This window comes from Paramisgurnus dabryanus, chromosome 3 (genome assembly GCF_030506205.2).
Source record: "Paramisgurnus dabryanus chromosome 3, PD_genome_1.1, whole genome shotgun sequence".
Taxonomy (NCBI): Eukaryota; Metazoa; Chordata; class Actinopteri; order Cypriniformes; family Cobitidae; genus Paramisgurnus; species Paramisgurnus dabryanus.
Window position 1 is genome coordinate 42,692,827 of NC_133339.1, and position 20,936 is coordinate 42,713,762.

At 35.7% G+C, this 20,936-nt stretch overlaps 1 protein-coding gene and 1 long non-coding RNA gene across 3 annotated transcripts in view; one reads left to right on the forward strand and one right to left on the reverse strand.

Annotated features, from left to right (window-relative positions):
• kcnt2b (potassium sodium-activated channel subfamily T member 2b) overlaps positions 1 to 20,936 on the forward strand; it is a 127,858-nt gene that overhangs the window by 16,830 nt on the left and 90,092 nt on the right. The window lies entirely within an intron of this gene.
• LOC135744974 (uncharacterized) lies at positions 4,692 to 5,627 on the reverse strand. Its single transcript, XR_010530902.2, has 3 exons — positions 5,252 to 5,627; positions 4,966 to 5,090; positions 4,692 to 4,831 (listed from the first exon to the last, which is right to left on the reverse strand). It is a non-coding gene; the product is annotated as an uncharacterized lncRNA (long non-coding RNA).

The window sequence follows — 20,936 nt, forward strand, 5'->3', positions numbered from 1 at the left end:
ATTAAAGTCCCCATGTGGTAAAAACAAGTTTTTATTGTTGTTTACTTGTCTATGTGTGGTTTTTATATGCTTTAAGACGGTTCTCTCTAACATGTTGCCCGCCAATATTATTATATTAGCTTGGTTTCTTTTATGTTAACATTTTTAATGGTTATAAACAAATCAACAATTAAAATAAAATAAAATCAACAAGTAAAACAAAAAGTTTTTAGTAGATCACATCAAAATGTAGACCTCCAGATTGTTTTATCCATTGTGGTAGCTCTTGTTCACAAAAAAGTTTGAGACATATGCTTTAACATCAGTTTTAAACACATAGCTGCTGGTTTCATAATGCATACGTGAGTGCATTATGAAACCAGCAGCTATGTGTCTGTAACTGCTGAATGCAGCATCTATTTAGAAATATATCTATGGTCAGGGGTGGTGCGATTTATTGAGGGCAGGGACTAATTTGCATATTCATTGTTTTGTGTATACCTGTCATCTTAGCCCCCCTAAAATTATTCTTAATTTTTCTACCAAACTATCAAATATATTTTTCTGAAGTTTTATTTATTTGTAAAAACAATTTATTCCAAGATAATAATTAAAATAATGCAAAATGCAGGACATTTAGATGAAAAAGAATTACGAGTTTATGAGGCATTTGATTAGCTTTGCTGTTCTGCGCATGCGTCGTAACCGCCAGTGGAGTAGTGGAGGAGCGCGCGAGCGTCACACACAGAGGCAGCTGCCTGCAAACTTAAAATCATTGTTTCATAAAGTATCCAGCGAGGGAGCTCAGAAGGTATTTTCGCGAATGTTTTAATTTGCTAGCCTGTATGAGTGCAGTCATGTCTGCAAAATATATGAGAATATTCTTCCGTCTTAAATGAGCTAATATTAGTTATTCCCCGTTTGTAATTCAAATTGCTTTGCAAACATAGTCCGTGACGTTTTAATTAAGTTTACCGTCATGTCACATTTTGCAATACAAGATCTTTATTTTTGCCTTTTTCTAGTTAACAGTAATACTAACTGTGAATAATATGATGCTAAGTTTTCGAATGTGCAATAGAGAAATGTATCATTTTGAGTTTCACCCACGAAATGTCTGTAAATACCGCCATCACACATAAGCTACGCACGGACACACAAATACACCTGACATGTAACAAACCCAGTGCACTCACACATTTTGTATATGAAACGCACAAATAAGATAGACTATAAACAACATTCAGTGACTTGTTTGCTTTTATAGATGGATAGATAACGTTTTATAATTTTTATGTTTTATGTATTGTTTATTACAGTCATATAATAATAATAATAGTGATAAATAACTTTTATACTTTTATATCTGTACAAGAGGGTTTTTTATTAGGTTAAATAAAAAATCATAAGGGCTTGGAACTATATAGAAGAGTAATGTATAGCCTACATGAATTTATTAATAATAATACCAGAGCCGGCGCCAGACCATAACTAACGGGGGGGCATTTGGCTTCCAACGGGGGGCACGCAATAGACTCTATGCACTGTCACTTCCGCGTTTTGTCTCAGTTGTACTGTAGCTTCCGGCGCAGCGCTTATTGCACACTGTTTTAATAAGCGCTGTCAGCATGTCATTTTACACTCGCTGCTTGCAAGAGCTTCCCCGGATTACGGTGAACGACGTCAATCGAGTTGTGAGGTTGGCATCTGTCACTCCTTCTAGTAAAAAGGAGAAAGGATTTAAATGGTACATTTCGAGTTACATCGACAACTTAGAGGGTAAGTATTCACAAGCGTACAAACTAGCTAGGTAACGTTTGTAAACGTTCCTTAGAGTCAGAGTTTTGTTTTCTTCCTATTTTACCTTTTCAGATTGTCTGTTTTTATATTTTTGCAAGTGGTGTTATCATGTTAATACACTTAAACTGTCACTTTGTGCATTTTTCAGTTTCTAATAAGGATCAGATCTATGAGGAAGACAGAGAAGTCACATAGAGAGTAGGCAGACAAACATAGACATGAATGATGACATGTTGTTCATATTTTAAGTTTATTGTCTTATTAAATTTATAACAATTTCTTTAGTACATGTATGCAAGTATCTTAAGTTAGGGCTGGACCAGAAAATTCGAATATTCGAATATTCGTTCCGTGGGTTGACATTCGATTTTCAGTTTTGAGATTCGAATATATATATATAAATATTTTTCAGCGTTAATGCAGAGCTTTTGCCAAGCAGGAAGTGCGCTTCACGCTCCCGCTCTGTAGGTGGCGCAGAGAGACCAACATCCATAGTCAACAGCCATCAAACAGCACCAGTGGAAGAGATCGCCTCGAACGGAAAGCGCGCTTCCTGCTTTGGCATTCACGCTAATAGTGTTGTAAATAACGTTCAGTTTTTTGCAAAAACTGATTGATTTGCTTCACAAGACGTCAATATGTCACACAGAGTTATGGGGGATTACTTTTGTATTGGATATATATGCTTTAGCTCTTAAAGTGTGCGGATCGGTTGACTTGCATGACGGAGCACTGGGGTTTCTGCAAAATATCTTCTTTATTGTTCTGCTGATGAAAAAAACATACTGATGGTGTAAGTGTTAGTAAATAAACTTGATTTTGAAAGTATGCTAACGTTTTATTACAGTTTGTTGAACTTCGTTCATTTATTTTCGTTGTTTTATTTAAATAGCCTACCCTACGTTGTCAGTAATTACTGTGCTGCTAATTTCTGATACGGGAATGTTTGTTTGTTAGAAAAATGTTAGGCTACCTTATTAAAAGTATTGCTCTTGTGTTTTGTTTCACTAATGCTGTTCTCGCAGGACGCGTGACAGGCACGCCGCTTCCAGCTTGCGCTGTTCTGTAGTATTTTTAAAGTTTATTTCTTAAAGTTTATTCTAAACGTGTCACATGTCCATATTGCACGAAAAAAAGGCACTACACTCCCTTGAGTCCACAGCAACACATCCGCCACATAATAAAACTGTAGATAAATAGACACACACACACACACACACACACACACACACAGATTCCTGCCTTTATTAAAGAGGAAAAATATGTTCAGCCCCTCCTTCCGAAGCTTCGAATATTCGATTTTATTTCTACTAGAGCTTCGAAGCTCAAAAAATGGTATTCGGAACAGCCCTATCTTAAGTAAATGTTTAGCACTTTAAAAGCTAAATAAGTCATTGTTTATGCAAATGCTCGATAATTTGGGGTCTTTTAATTGACATTTTGTCATATTGTCCCAGTGCAACTGTTCTTGTGTTGCTGGCACTGCACTGTGTAATCACATAGTTGCACTACTGTACCAGACAGCACATTACTCTCAGCTTGGCATCAGTGCAGTTCCTCCAGTGAGCAGCTGTACTGAAACTGAGCAGAGCTGGCACAAACCAAGAACAATGGTAAGTTATTAAGATTATTAAAATACGCATTGCTTCCCTGTATCCTTAACTTTGTCTAATTAATGAGATGACCAAGACATATATTGCTGGTTTCATGGTACATATCTGGCACATTCATCCTAAAATTATCATTGGTATTCCTAGGGAGTCCGGCCAGGTCCTGTCACTGGGATGGTGGTTTTATCTGCAAGACCTAAAGAGAGGAAACTTGCTGCTGGTGTAAAGTGGATACTGCAATCAACTATAAATGAAGAGTTTCGTTGCAAAACAAGATAAATCCACTTTTTAACATTTTTGTCAAAAGATGTTTATTATTATGTTATCATGTTATTATTTTGTTTTATGGTGCTACTTAGCTGTAATTTTTAAGTTATGAAGGTTTAAATCAAAACAAACCAACTGCAGTTGCATTGAAATTAATTGAAATGCACAACCAAAAAACGAGATTTCTGAACAATTAAAAACGGTGGTTATCTCATTTTGCAATGAAACTCTTCAAATGTAACCTAATAGTGTAATATGCAAATGTTTACGGTTTAAACAAATTGACAGTTAAAAAATTATGGCATTTATATACCCTTATGTAATTCTGGACCCATATGATTTTATTCTGGGACATACAGAAAGACATCTTCCCAGGTGAAAAAGTGTACTTCCATAATGTACTTGGTCTTTTTTTATGAAATGTACTAAAATTTCTTCTTTAGTACCTCCTATGATAAACTTGAGAACATGTAAGTGTACTCAACTGTGCAATTTTTTAGACATCAACAATATAAATTAAAACACACCTTTAAGATACTATCTCTCAAAACCTAAAGTAAACTCAAACCCTACTTTTAGACAAAAATGTGTTTAAGTTTACTACAATTGGTAACTACATACATTTCAGTTCATATTCATGGTCTCTCAAAGCAGAATACACACAGTTGAATACACTTAGATGTTCTTAAGATTATCCATAAATGATGACAGAATTTTCATTTTTGGGTGAACTATACCTTTAGTAGTATTTAAAGTTATTTACATGTTTACATTAGTGGTGTACATTAAAACTGCATCAAAATTACTTAGTTACATTGCTGCATTACAGTTTTTACATTGGCATTGTGAAAGAAATGCTTCTGTTACTCGAATACAAAAACATACATAGCAAATACATTTAATTTACATATGATTCTCTGCCAATCAAAATGTATCCATCTCATACAAAGTCTTTAATCCGTTGCCCATGCTTTTACCAAGGGCCCATTCTGGTAGTTGACAAGAAGGCAAGCAACAGTGTATAGCTGGTTTATGCTTCGTGTGATTGAAAGAGGGATGACAGCATCAAACAGTTTGTGTTGCTTCACCCTGCGGATGATACCCTCAACGTGGACCCTCAGACGAGCAATGGACTGCGTCTTTCTTACCTCATCAGCCGACATTAGGGAGTGACCCTGTTAAAGTAAAATGCAAAAATCAGTTTACATTCATAAAAAGTACTACATTTGTGTTCCTTACCCCTCCCCACACATAATATATATTAATAATGTAAATAAATGATAGGAAGAAATAAAAAATATATATTTACAGATGCATTGCCTGTTGCTCCAACTTCACCACTTCTTTGCTTTTGCCCTTGTCACACGAACCATTCTGTTGGTTGCAGGCTCAATGAGTCTCCAGAACGCCATGATATGACTGTAGGTCACAAACCTACATAAAACGTTGGGCATGTTTGAGATAATATACATCTAAGGTAATGTAAGCCCAACAGTTTTAGCTAACTTTCATACCGAAATGTAAAAATCACACCATGTCTTAATATGTCATCTTATAATAATGATATTAAAGCATCTGGTAATTCCCTATCTTACCTAGTAAAGAACCGTATGTCAATGACATTGTCATCGTCAGATGCAGCAAAACGCCCCAAGCAAAAACTGTGACGGACAGACAGCTCTTCCACCTACTTCTTCAAGCGCTCCACCTCCTTTCGGAGTTCTTCAGTTTGATCTAAAGAAAGATCGACTGCCGCCGGAACGGGAGATGAACAGTAATTATGTTCGCACCTTAAAGCGTGTTGAACTCATAACTAAAATGTTGTATAAATATAACAAACTAAAACTATTATGTAACTAAGGTTGATAATATGTATAATATTATAAATTGCAATCGCTAGTTAGTTGAAAATGATAAAAAGACCACACTACCACCACGTCTTGCTATCAGATAATGCTAGACCGGAAGCCAGCGTAAAACTGAGATTTTGCCGGAAATACGTAGGCAGTAAGGCGTGCATAGAGTCTATAGCAACAATAACTTGCAAGAACAAGACATTAAAACAACAAATACAGCAAGCACACACTCATACAACTGGTACAGACTGTCAGCTCATTTCCCGTATAAAGTGCAAAAGACCACAAACTATGCGCAAAACTATTGAACTTCGACCGCGGCGTGAGCGCAAGCTGAGCTCCGCTGCGCTCACGCTTTGCTCGACGCAACAACAAACCGCAACGCACACCGCGTCCTAGCTTGAAAAAAGCAGTTTTACCATAATCACGTCGTAATGCTGTTAACGGTCTATAGCCACACTTCACATTTAAGCTTACGTAATTTAAAACAACGCTAACTTACCTTTAAAATAGCTGAAGACAGCGTGTACGAACATTAAACTTCCTTAAAACAGTGTTTTTGTAAATTCCACCTCGACCTCTAATCTCTGAATTTGAGCCAGTCTGTGTTTGCATGAAGTCAGATGAAGCAGGCGGTACTGGTTCGTTCTAAATGTTCTAATATCCATATTTTACATGATAAATAAAATGCCGCGAAAAACATGCTGCTAGTATCAAGTCACAAATATGCTAAAGACGTAAGACGGGTGAGACCCGGCAATACATCCAATCAGAGAAACTGGTCTATTTTAATTAAAGAAAACATATATCAACTATATTTTCCTCATTTGATTACATTACAAGTCATCATGAAACAATCAATGTTGAATTTATTTTAATTATTCTTGATATATATTAAATAATAAAAAACTTTGTAGGGGGTCACAACAACCTGTTTGGGGGGGCACTACCCGCAAATGCCCCCCCTTGACGCCGGCCCTGAATAATACTGGTCCTAGTTTGCAAAAAGGAATTACAATGCTTTCTTCACATCATCACTAAGGGCTAACCCCCCCTAAGAATGAAATCCTAGAACCGTCCCTGCACAGCACTATAGCGCACATTACATGTATACATTTTGTGATTTTGAGATCACATTAACAAAAGGCAAAACGTCTTAACATCATAGCGCTATGTCACAAATCAAGATCTTACATGATCAGGAAGGATTTAACAAAGTCAACCATGGTAAGATTCCTTTATATCAATGTATATGACAAATAAAATGGAGATGTGAGTTTTGATAGAGATTTCTTTCCGATTAAAACAACATGTAAAGGAACAACAAAATTGGGGTTAAAAAAACAGAGATTACTTAATTAAAATGCTCAGCAATTTAGATTTCATTCATTTTGCAGACGCTTTGTATTAGGGAGAATTGAACATTTTGCCTTAAGCGCAAAGCAAAACAACATTAAAAAACTAAAAGCAGTCTCTGTGGACTTGGACAGGATACAGTTAGTCCTTTAATAGTAACGACAAGGACAACACAGCCGTTCTCCCTGAGGTTGCTGAGGTTGCTTCTTTCTGTAAGACAGTGTTTCTCAATTTAAAACATCTAAATCTAATAAGTGAATTGTGTGTTCTACAGCAATATTTTAACTGAACATTAAGGAGAGGCGAGTAGTATGTCAAAATGAATTGTATTTAAATGCAATTACAAATATTTCCCTGTCATTAACAAGTTATCTTGTCAATTAAGAGAATACGCCAATGACGAGTTTTTACGGCAATCCGTATTACCGTTTTTATCCACTAGGTGGCACTTAAAACATGGAAGCATCTGATCTCTAACAAAATCTGATCTCTAACAAAAGTCCTTTACAAAAATGTAATTATCTCAGCTTTTTGCTTAAAATGTGGTATTTTTAAAAGAAACCTACCCAAATTTGAGACGTGATTAAAAGAGAACAAATAAAAAGATGATTTTTTTTTGAAAGCAGAGGATCTGTTCTTTTATTTGCTATATTGTATGTTTATATATTTAAAGAAAAAAATCTGGAAGGCATTAAACTTTTGTGAAAATCATAAAAAATGCTGGCACTGGTTGGTATCTTTTTAAAAAGGCAGTCGGGGAAAGAGTGATATTTTGAAAAGTTGCTTCCCAGCATTTTTGTGATTTTCACAAAAGTTTTATAAAATGTCTTCCATGAAAATTTTCTTCTAAAAATATATAAAAATAATGCCAATAAACCAATAACAAAAAAACAAAAACGGAGAAAAAAAAGTTTCATCCTATCTATATTTTTTCTCTGCTTAAACTCTTAAATATGGGTATTTTTCTTCAAAAATGTAAAAAAAAAATGAAATAATAGCTTTTTTTAAAGGAATTTTGTTGGGTAATTTATCCATCTAGTGGATCATCGCGGTATAACAGAAAACCATCAAAACTCATCAGGAACACGTTTTTGTATGCAAATGTAGATAACTCGTCAATGGCGGAGCAAAGTTAATGACTAACTTGTTGTCATGCCGATGTATGGCACGTGATGTATCAACATGGCGGATGCAGTACGTACTACGGGATAGTTCATCCAAAAATGAAAATCCTGTGATCATTTACTCTCAAGTTGTTTAAACCTTTAGAAATGTTTTTGTTCTGCTGAACAGGAGCACCATTGACTTTCATAGTAGGAAAGGAAAAATTCTATAGAAGTCAATGGTGCCCCAAAACTTGTTACAAACATTGCTGCAAAATATCTTCTTTTGTGTTCAGGAGATCAAAGAAATTTCAACAGGTTTGAAACAACATGAGGGTCAGTAAATAATGACAGAATTTAAATTTTTGGGTGAACTATCCCTTTAAATTGCAATTGGATTCTGCATCTTTGCCTTCTCAACAACGTCGGGTCTCTGATTAAATTTTTGAATGGTATTTAAGTGTTAACTTGAGTAAGAGTACGTCTTTATTTCACATTCACTGTTCCTTTAAAGTGTCCCGCAGTCTCTCTGCAGGTTGTGTTAAGGCTCGCCTGAGCGACTCCATCGCTTCGTTTTCAGGTGTGCTTTTGTAGGGTAACCTCTTTACCACTCGAGGGAATAGCAGCAGAGAGCAAGTGAAGTGTAAACATCAACACATGAAAGGAATCGAGCGGCGGGTCTGATAACAGTGCTGACTAGTTAGGTGCGGGAAGGAAACAAAGGGGAAACGTTAAAAGCCATATGTCTCTACAGAGAATCAAACACACAATCCCATACAGCTCTCTTGATGATAATGCTGGGAATTGCTAATACAGTTGCTTTCTCAAATAAAAAGCAATTAAGCAACAATCATTCGTTAAATTATTTTATAATGTACTGCAACGCTGTGATGAAATGAAAATAGGATTCCTAATAAATCCAAAAATTAGCTATTTTGTGCATAAAATTGCACACCGTAATCCTTTGCAAAAATATTTGAAATATATAAATTATAATTTATTCAAACCTGTATGAATACAAAAGCAGCTGCTTTGGTTTTACATACGGACATGAAGTGACCAGGAGCTGCTAAGCTCTAATAATGTAACCATTAAAGTACTGTAGGCTAGTCTATGTTTTCTTCTGAAGTCATACAGCGGCTTTGTATGAGGAAATGTATGTCGCTATACACCGATTGATTGATTTTACTATTCAGGTTTTCCCTCTGCCGTAGCCTCTTATCTTTATCGCCAATTTGCACGTCATTGTTGCACAATTGTTGCAAGGCACAAAGACCTGGGAAACTTTCACAATTTCATTTCTCCGTCAGAGTGCTTTGTGATGGACTAAAAACCTCAATTACCTGACACAAAACGTTTTACAACAATTGCTACAAATTGTATACTTTATCTATAGTTATATCAATACATTGTAAGATTTTTATAAAGCTGCTTTGCAAAAATCCACACGGTGAAGAGCGCAAATAAAAATGAATTAAATATTAAACCCGTGCGTCTTTTCTCCAAGATCTTGCATTAGGGTCAGCCAATGCAAAATAATAGTGATTTACAAAATGCTTTATAGTTTTTACAGTTAGCACATGACTACTAATGTAAATAAAAGTCGCACTTCAAGGTGATCTATTGTTTTAATATTTGCTCATCGGTATTAAATATGCAAGACAATATTGTCAAAGATTTATAAACTGACCATATAGGCATTGATCCATAAACATTTTTAGTTATGCTGGTTAAAAGTCTTCTCACATCCTGATAGCAATCACTATGTTTAAGTGTCTAAATGTATTTGTATAAATATATGTTATTTGTGAAAGGCGTAGGACCAAAAAATGGACACGTGCAATTTTTGATCCTCTTCTGTGAACGTGTTTTGCATTCCCTGTTCACACAGAAATCATACGTCACCAGCGCGTTCACGTGCGCTCTGTAAACATCTTCTTAAACAACAACGACAAAAAACGTCTGCGGCTGGCAAAGGGCCTGAAAGGGTCGTTGCAGTGTTTCTTTTGCAACATATCCTCCAACTCATACGATGGCTTTGGTCGTTTGTTCATTTCACCAAATACGACCAATAGATGCATTTACTAAATTAGCGCCTCTACCGGCAGCAGGTAAAACTTAATATATTAGAGTATAAAATGATATTTTGGGGTATCATTTTACTATGATGACATGTACAGGGATAACATTTTCAATTTAAATATATTTGTATATTATCACACATTACACTATTCCGTCATTTAAGGGAAATAACATACCCATTTATTTATTATATGATATAAACACAGCATACAAAACAGTCACAAAATTTTTTAAATGTACTTAAAATATACCTAGTGTACCGAGGTCAAACGATCTATTTATTTGAAGAAAAGATACAAAAGCGATGTCAATCTGCTGTAAATATCAGATCCGGTGTAGACTGATTCAAAAACCCATGTCAGAAGAATCGATGATACGTCATCTATGATTGTGAAAAGGGATTGGCTTTCGTGTGTCTCGTGACCAATCGCATCATTACGTCAGCTAAGAATGTGAAGCGTTATTTGCTCATGTTACCGACTAAGTCATGCTGATTTATGTTTGAATGAGATCTGACTTCACATAAAGTAGGCTTCAGTTCACAAGGTTTGCAAAGCGAATGGTTTGTAATACTTTTATCCTGTTTTATGCAATAAATACCTGACTGGTCTTTTACTTGCGTGTTGTGTTTATATGGTTGAGAAGTAGTTGGGTTTAGGGTTAGGGTGAGGTTATTCGAGTGTGTGTATACGTTACGAATTAGCGTAACAATATTACTACTACGTCTAACACAGCGGAAACCGAGCTGTATCTAATTCCGATTTAAAACAGTTGTTTTCAGTGGCGGTTCTAGACAAATTTCACTAGGGGGGCCCAGGAGGGGGCAGAAATTATATGAAATTATAAAAAATGGAAAGAAATTATATTTTAAGATTTTAGGGGTGGTTACAGGAATTAGTTTAAGACAGGACTAGGCCTTAGTTTAATTAGGAAATATAACTAGTTTTAACAAACATGCCTTACTAAAAACATTACTTGTGTGCATTTTGAAGCAAAACAAAGGGCACTGGTGTATTCCCTGCTGAAAAAAACAGCCAGCTAAACCAGCATCAAACCAGCATAGACCAGCATAATTCGCATGCTGGTCCATGCTGGTTTGATGCTGTTTTTTTTTCAGCAGGGTTTTAAGATATGGCATTGCAAGTTGTTTTCCGTTTGGACAGCTCTTTCATTTATTTTAGTCTAGGACTAGTCTAATCCCTTTCCGGGAAACTGCCCCGTAAACTTTATTTTACTTTACAATCATATAAATATTTATTTAATAAAAGAGTGAGTGCAGGTGCAAAAGGGGAGCTGGGCTCTTTTCTAAAGCACCCCAACCGAAAAGCATGCGAGCCTACTCAATAAACTTTATGAAATGCAAACTTTTATAAAGACAAACGTTGGTTTTAGTTTACATATAAACACACATTGCTAGACAGTTAGGGACCACAATCTAATCAGTATTTAAAATAATATTTATTTTAAATTGTAAACATTTTTATATGTAACATTTAATTATATTCCTCCAATTGTATGCACGTATATGTAAGAGCATAACTACAGCGCTTTTTACAATGTGTAAACTTTAAAAAGTTAGCGAGATGTTGGTTTTGCCGGTTGTTGATGAGTAACAGCTGTAAATGATCACCGCGCTTAAGCAGCCACGTCACAGGAGAACAAGTGAACAGTGTCCCAATATGAAGTGAGCTAGAGTCCTTACCAGTGCCCAAACCTGCATACACACTCTCAACATCGGGAGGTTGGGAACAAATTGAGACACTCGCTGAGCAGCATCCACAGGCGGCTACAGTGGTTGGGTGAGCCGCTCTAATTTGCCCGTGTAGTACGTTGCGTCGCATTAGTTCCTCTTTTGGCGCTCGCGTGTAAAATCAAAATAAATGTATACTTTTTTATTTGGTCAGCACGGGGTGGCCACAGGGGTGGCCAGGGACATGTCTACAGAGGCACGGGCCACCCTTGGCCTCCGTGTAGAACCGCCACTGGTTGTTTTAATACTTTTATTCACTTTGTACTGCAAAGTTTTTTCACTGGTGAATGAGACATGAATAAGCTTTTGATCTGTGCGTGTTCATGTATTTTGGAGGAGGCGTGCCTTTGGATGGCGATTTGAATAGAGGGTGGGATCGTGATTTCATCGCTAGTAGGCTAAAGTTAGCATTTTTTACAATCAGATACAATGCCTTTAACACCGCTCACCACCTAGTTCAATGTCTGTAAATCCTGCACAACATTTATTATATTGTGATAGTAACACTCAATTAGTAAAAATTATGGATTTATCCCATACAGCAAAAAAATAAAAAATAAAAACAAATATATATATATATATATTAGAGCTGGGCATAGATTAATCTAGATTAATCTCATAATAAAAGTAATTTTTTGCATAACATATGAGTTTGTGCTGTGTGTAATTATTATGTATATATAAATACACACACATTCATGTATGTATTTAAGAAACATTTACATGTGTATATATATTTATTTATATTTGTATATATTCTAAATTATATATAAATAAAAATACGATGTTTAAATAAAAAATTTCTTAAATGTATATATATGTACTGTATGTGTGTGTGTTTAAATATACATATTTAAATATATATATATATATATATATATATATATATATATTATAGAATATAATTTTAAATGTATTTCAAAATATACAAAAAATGGCAAAAAATATATGTGCTGAAAGATATTTTGAAATAAGTTTACAATTTTTTTTCACCAATATATTTTTGTGTTATTTTTTGTATATTTTAAAATATATTTTAAAAATAAATATATTTTTAAGCATTTATATTCAAGTGGCATTGGAACTTTGTACTGTATGTTACAACCCTATAAAAATAACAGGTTTTAAAGGATTTAAATTAAATATTTTTTAACTGCAAAAATATACTTATAATTTTATATTTAAAACATACTTATTCTTTATAGATTTCATACAAACTTTTATATTTCGGCCTGGAAATTTTTTTTGCCATATGGGTTATAAAATTTGAAATTTATTTGTTGCCCCTGAAATACATTTTGAAATATATGTTAATATATGAAGGTTAAAACTAAATATATTTTATTTTAAAAGCTTTTCTTTTACAAAATGAATGTAACATATATTTAAAACATATTTTGGCCAATTTTATTTTTTGCCTTATGGAATGGGAAGAGTTCAATCGTGGTTTAAATAGCAAATGCACCCAATTTTGCGCCCATATGCATTCTGGTCTGAAAACAAGGGTGTGTTCAGGCACATTGTTGGCGCGTTGCTATTTTGAGGCAACTAAAATAGACTATGCCATTGACCAACTAAAACCTTAGACGCAATATGTTTTCGTTATTTAATGAGTGGTAAGTAATATGCGGCTATAAACGGGATGACAACGCGCGTTCGCTTATCATGGGTGCTCAGACATTTTGCGATCGGTGTCACATCATTTTACATCGCTTAGGTCCAAATAATACTGTATGGCAGTGCAGATTAAGAAGCGGTATTATCCCCTTCTGACATCACAGGGGGGGCAAATTACAGTGAGTTATTTTTTCACATGCTTGTAGAGAATGGTTTACCAAAACTAAGTTACTGGGTTGATCTTTTACACATTTTCTAGGTTGATAGAATCGCTGGGGACCCAACTATAGCACCTAAACATGAAAATAGTCTGATTTTCATGATATGTCCCTTTTAAGTAGAGATTTTCACTCATGGCGCTGTCCGGGTGCTGAAACATTTCGTCACGTTTGTAAATTCTTTATTTCCTCTTTGTTACAAATAAAGTATTTTTAGAGTATCAACCTTTTCTTGCATATTTTTAAATAATTTTTTGAGATTACACTGATCATGTTATCCATTTATAGCAATTAAAAGCCTGCTATTTTTACTTCTTTGACTGAAAGAAAACGACTTTTAAAGGTTTTATAAAAAACTAGTTCAATACAAATGAAAACAACGCAATCCATCTTAAACTGGTAGTCTTCTTCCTCTGCTTAGTTTTTTAGTTCAGCCATCTAAATAGGGAATCAGCGTGGCGCAAGTGCAACTGGCTTTTAAAGAGGATGAGAGCTGAGACTCTCATTGGTTTATTGCATGTTACACACCCATTACGAGAATAGGAACAACCTTTTTCGACTGTGCACTTGGTGCACAAACCATTTTTCCTGATGTGAAATTAGCAAAAGTGGATTTGGATGTGCCTTTTAGACTGCACCGTGCGCTTTTGACAATACGCTTAGATTGTTCAAATAGGGCTCTAAGAGTGATGGACATTATTGTTAGACATATATGCCAGAAGCCGATTTCTTTTTCGCCGGTGGGAGCTCAGCACAAAGTCACGCAAGTGCCCAAGTGCTTTGGAAAGATTAAAATAAATTGCGCATTTCTGGCGTTTTTTCATGGGTGCTCAGACATTTTGGAATCGGCTCCTATATGTCACATAATTTTACATTGTGTAGGTCCAAATAATACTGTATATCAATATTTTAAACATGAAGTCATCTCTGTCTACAAAATATACAACCACATTGTGTTTATCACCTTAAATATTAAATTGACCTGCATCACCTGTACTGCTAACTTGACTTGCTTTCTTCAGAAAAATGTATTTGTGTTAAAAAAGCACTTTCAATACTACAGCAAATATATAAAACTAATGGCCCTTTTTAATAAAAAATCATATTGATTCTTTAATCAAGTGTCACTATTAAAGAGACTACTAATTCTAGAGATATTGACTCCACAATGAACTCCAGCACAATACGTGCTGATGAAAATCTGAATGTGTCCACCGAATGATGAGATATGAGGAACACGTACACTTTTGAGAACCTCCTGAAAGACATGTGGACATAAGTGGACTCTTTATAATACAGAAAAAATTACATCATTCATACAGACACAGAGAGATGTTTTGATGTGCACACCTCCCTGATGCGGCGGATAAAGAATTGCTTGTGAGCGGCCTTTTTCTGAAGGCTAAGGCAGTCTGACCCTGACCTATCCATACAGAACAAACTGTAGCCTTTCTACTGTTGGACAGAGACCTTTATAATACGTATGCTGAAGAAAAAATGTTGCAGGGATCCTCAAAAATGTATTTGGAGTCTTTCAGCTTATCTTCTTTTCTGAAATTTAATTTTAAAGGAAAACAGCACCGTTTTTAAATATTTTACTATGTTCTTACCTCAACTTAAATGTATTAATACATAACTATCATTTTTCAATGCGTGCACTTAATCTTTGTACAACGCGTTGTGAATGTGTTAGCATTTAGCCTATCCCCATTCATTCCATGGGATCCAAACAGGGATGAATTTAGAAGACACCAAAAACTTTCATGTTTTCCCTATTTAAAGACTGTTACATTAGTAGTTACAAGAGTAAGTATGGTGGCACAAAATAAAATGTGGCGATTAAAAAAAAATGAAAACGAGCCACGGTCGAACTAAGTGCTCTTCCGCCATACAATATAGTTCTCATTTTTTATCCACTTAAAAAATGTCACGTTTTATTTTGTGCCACCATACTTACTCGTGTAACAGTCTTTAACTCTTTCCCTGCCATAAGAGAAAACATTTGCATAAACAAAACCTGTTTCTGAAGAATTTTAATGTTAATCTGTAATAGATGGACCGCACTTACCCAATTTATGAAAAATCAGAAGCTAAAGAGTTATTTACTAATTGTAAACCATATGTATGTTTTGATAATCGTTCTGAATCTGATCTCTAACAAAATTCCTTCACAAAAATGTAATTATTATTTTTTTTAAGAAAAATACCCATATTTAAGAGTTTATAGGCAGAGAAAAAATATTGATAGACGGAAAAAAAAATTCCATTTTGTTTGATTGTTTATTGTTTGTTTGAAAGCAGAGGGTCTGTTCTTTAATTTGATATATTTGTATGTATATATATATATTTTGAAGAAAATTTTCCTGCAAGGCATTTTGTAAAACTTTTGTGAAAATTAGAGCCTGACCGATATATCGGCAGGCCGATATTAGGCATTTTCCAAACTAACGGTATCGGCATACATAATGGCCGATAAATGAATATAAAAAACCAGCCTTCATTAGATTTCCTCACTGTTGGTGTTTTTGACAGAGCGCTCTGAACCAGTAGCTGCTGGTGGGGTCCAGATTTAGGCGTCTAGCCACTGCCTGAGTCAAGTGATCAGCAATTTATATTTTGCTTTTGTTGTTATTTATCAGAACTTAACAGAATTTGTCTCCAGTCCTATTCAAAGTTATATTTATGAACCAAGTCTTTTAAAACTGGTAACTTTATTGAGTTGTTGTTGTTTTTGTGTTTTTGTTCAAAGCGCTTTACGTTTCATATCTTAAGTTTGTATTTTTATACATTTTATTTATCAGAACTTTAATACATTTTGATGTTCCTCTGTTCTGTTGTGACAATAAAAGAAACAAGTTTCTTTTTAAAATGCATTATCATATTATTTTATTTAAAAATCATAAATAACTACAAATAACTAATGTTAGGGAAATCTGTTAATGTTTTGTTGCGCGTTTCTGAAATAATTTTTTTTTTAATATTGGCCGATATATCGGAATATCGTATTTTAAAACCATCAAACATTTGTATCGGTATCGGCCTTCAAAATCCTTTATCGGTCGAGCTCTAGTGAAAATCACATAAAATGCTGCCGGGCAACTTTTTAAAAAATGGGTGTCGGGGAATGAGTTAAATAGGGAAAACATGGAAGTGTTTGGTGGCTTCTAAATTCATCCCTGTTTGGATCCTAAGGAATGAATGGGGCTAGGCTAAATGCTAACACATTCACGACGCGCTGTACAAAAATTAAGTGCACGCATTAAAAAAAGATAGGTATGTATTAATTAGTCTAAGCTGAGGTAAGAACATAGTAAAATATTGAAAAACAGTGGTGTTTTCCTTTAAACATTTACTTAAAAATATGAGGAGCTACTTGTTGGTATTATTTTCTAGGCTCCTATTTCAAAGCTGTCTTAAGCTTTATATCCAGTCTGTAGTTCCTGAAGAACAAACCACAGACAGGGATTAAAGGGATGTTTAGAAGATAGTTTGAGAATAGAAGTGTGAACAAAAACACTCTTGAAAGCAGAATTAGATTTCTTATAAAAATTAAAAATGCACATTAAATAATTATTTGCATCTTGGCTTTTGCATCTTAGCTCCTCCATTGTCTTTCTTTGTTCTTTAAATACACTTCTCAGATGTTTGAGCAGATTTTTTTTATTTACGATATGTTTGCATTCAGGTTCAGTGGCACTTATTTACATTCGGAAAGCTGACCTACAATAGAGTTAAAGGAACAGTATGTAAGAAATGTATATCAATTAATCATAAAATGGCCCTGATATGCCACTAGACATTAAGAAATCATTTTCATTTTAAATACTTATATCACTGACAACAGTAATCTGGCCAGGATATTGTCATTTAAAAAGTGGAGTTGCAGCCCTCAACTGATGTTTATGTTGTCATTTTGTGTATTGGCCACCAGTTGTGTGATTGCAGTACCAGCTTTAGCCACAAGTTTTGTGATTGCAATACCAGTTTTGGCCACAATCCTACATACTGTTCCTTTAAGTTACGAATGATTGACAGGCCAGATTTGCTCCACAGGCTGCCAATTAAAGCTGCTATGGATTTCTGATCCATCGCCCCTGATAGGATAAAGACACCCTTTAGAACAAGACATTTCCTTTGTCCTCTCCTTATCGCTTTACAGTACAGTTTGTCTCCGTGGGTCCCTTCATCTCCATTCTGTGCAATGACTGATGGGATACTTTGTCCTATTTTCCCGCCAGCTCTATATACATTCCCCCCAACAAATAAAATGAAAGTCATCATTTACCAGGCGCATGCAACAGCCTTTGACATTAAGTAAATGTGCTCGATAGTCTTTACCTCTATAGTCATCCTCCACTGAAGCGAGCATGACATGATTAAAACACTTATCAAATCTCTAATCTCCCATGATCCTTTGCAGTCGTTCACGTGCCAGACCTCTTTTACATCCCTAACCAGAACTCTTGATTTAATCAAATTAAGTCCAAATCGTTATAAGTGGCAGGTTAATATGGATGTTCGAGCCCTAAATGGCAGAGTAATTCAAAACGATGCGCTCTTGGTCTAGCATCTACTTTTAATGTCCATTAGCTCATTTAGTGTGCCATCTTCCATTACAGTCCCTTGAGCCGCCGGCACAAGCTGGCGTCGGTGTCCTTTCTATGTCTGTAAATTTCCTACAGACATATATTTGGCATTTCGACAAAGACATATAAATGTCACTCCATGTTATGGCTTGTCATGAATTGAAAGTAATGTACAAAGGGAAAACTCTTGATATATAAGCGCACTGTTTCGTAAACCACAATGCAATGTCCGTGGGGCTGCAAGGGGGGTTAATGTAATTCAGGCGGCATATTGCGCTAACGTGATTTGGGAACCGGAAAGACCCAATCATGAGACAAGTATGTCGGAAATATTCCTGCAGCTGAGATAGACAGTTGTACACGTGCACAGATGGGCATCATGGGAAATGTTTAGTGAAGAGGCCAAGGCTACTGGCTGAATGAATGTGGTTATTTTCTGACCAGGTCTTACCGTATCCTGTCAGCTCATGCATCCTTTAGTCTTTAATTTATCCTCAGAAGACTCACAAGACTGTCAGTGCCTGTTGTATTAATTACATTTTGCTTTTTTCAAATCACGTCAGGGGATTAAGCTTGGATCAATTTGGCAGGACCATAGTTGTAAAACTATCACTTGTGAACAAGCTCAAAGCTCCAGAGTTTCTTACAGTCCAAGGTAATTAAACCCGCAGTTTGATTTGCATCATTCAAACTAAGTTGAGATGAACTTTGAACAAAATGTATACAGTAGGTCTGTAGAGCAGTATATAGTCTAGTGCAGGCTAAGGACCCCTTAATGGATATAAAGGACCCCCCCGTAGTATCAAATTTTACATGCTTTATTATTATGGTTATGTTACCAAAATATTTAAATAATATATTTTGAGGTAATTAAATAATTTTTAGATCAGAACGCCCATGGGCACAAAAATGGGCGCAAATGCATTTGCTATTTAAACAACGTGGCGCTAAACGTGAAAATGATAATTGCGCAGGGTGGAAACTAGCAAAAGACACTTGCGTTGGCTATATATAGCTACACTGTCAGAAAAAAATGATCCCTAGCTGTCACTGACCATTTCTTCTGACCACTTTGTGTTATTGCCATGTGAGCAATGCAGGACATGAAGGAATGTAAAATACAGATCATAATGCGTTGTTAATAAATGATGCAGACAAACAGAATAAATCATAGTTAGGTTATGTTAGCTAATGCTAAGTGTTACCCAAATCATCTTTCCCAACACTAAGTGCGGCGTATTTGACTAAGGAGTTTAATTATGATGCTTTGTGCACCAAATAATTTTTGGTGTCTGGTCAAAGGTGCAATCATTAGATTTTGGTGAGCACTTATCATTTTTAGGGTGCTCTAAATGAATCGAGTCCTCACGCCCACCAAAACTTTGATTATGATAACTAGACGTGCGAGCGTGTTGGGAAAGCCGGAGGTGCTCGCTGTCGCCATAGCAACACACAGCATGGTGCGTCGGGGTTCTCGCTGCGAGGGAAGAGTGGAAAGGACGTGGTGTAGGGTTGACCACCACGTGTGGTCTGGGACCCCTTCTAGACTGTGAATTTGGATTAACACTTTTCCAGGACATGGTGAGAAGGTCCTCTCGTCTTCAATTCCCTTTGTTATATGACTCACCACATACTCTCTGTCTCTGCCTTTTCATCCAGTTATGCACAGCTCTGTGCTTATAAGACCAAGAGATCCAAAAGGTGGTCTTTATAAAGACTGAAGAGGTCTTGCATGTGCTCATCTATTGTGTGAGTCTTTAGGTGCCTGGACCAAAGGAAAACTGATTAAGGGGATTGTAAATGTGCAGGAGTACACTCAGCATACATGTGTGAGATTATTTTAACAGTGTTTAATCATGTTTTGTGTGTGCTTCACGACATTGTTTTCTATTGGCCGGCTATTGAAACTGAAGTCTAGCACAAAAAAGGGAAACGCGTAACATCCCTTACATCAACGTTCAAAAATAAGGCGGTAAATTAGGTAAAGATCATGTTCCATGAAGATATTTTGTACATTTCCTACAGTAAATATATCACATATATATTTATCACTTATCACTTGTTTTTTCCAAATAAGTGCCTGCTCCAGACGCGTCAAAACCGTTTATGATAAAAGAGACGCTCACGTTCCCAAAATACACGCAAGACACTCTCTTAACACTAAACTCTGATTACGCATGAGATTATACGTGTATCTGGCGAACGCGAGCGTCTGCGTTTTTATCATAAACCCTTTAGATGCGTCTGCAGCAGGCACTTATTTTGACAAGACACCTGATGCACATAGGATAACTCGACGCGCAGAACACATATTTTGAAATTAGAAACCACACACATGACGGGCTACATACATGTTGTGACGAACATCGCATCGAGCTCCCTCGAAAAAAGAAGTCACTGGCAGCCAATGGTGTTTACTATAGTAAACTGCAGTAAATTGAAGTGTCTGTAGTAAACTGACGTATACTGTAGTAAGTACTAAGTCAGTCCCTCCAGAAAAACGCGATTATGCGATTGCATAAATTGCAGATTTCCGTGCACAAAATATGCGGGGCTTGCTTGATTTCATAATCCCCACATTTTTGTAGCAAAAATCACATATATCTTAGCAGAAATTTGAAAAATTATGCATTTACTTCACACAAGTGCACCCATGTCCCCTGTTGCCATGGGCAATTTCATCGCATAAAATTGCATTTATAAATATCCTGC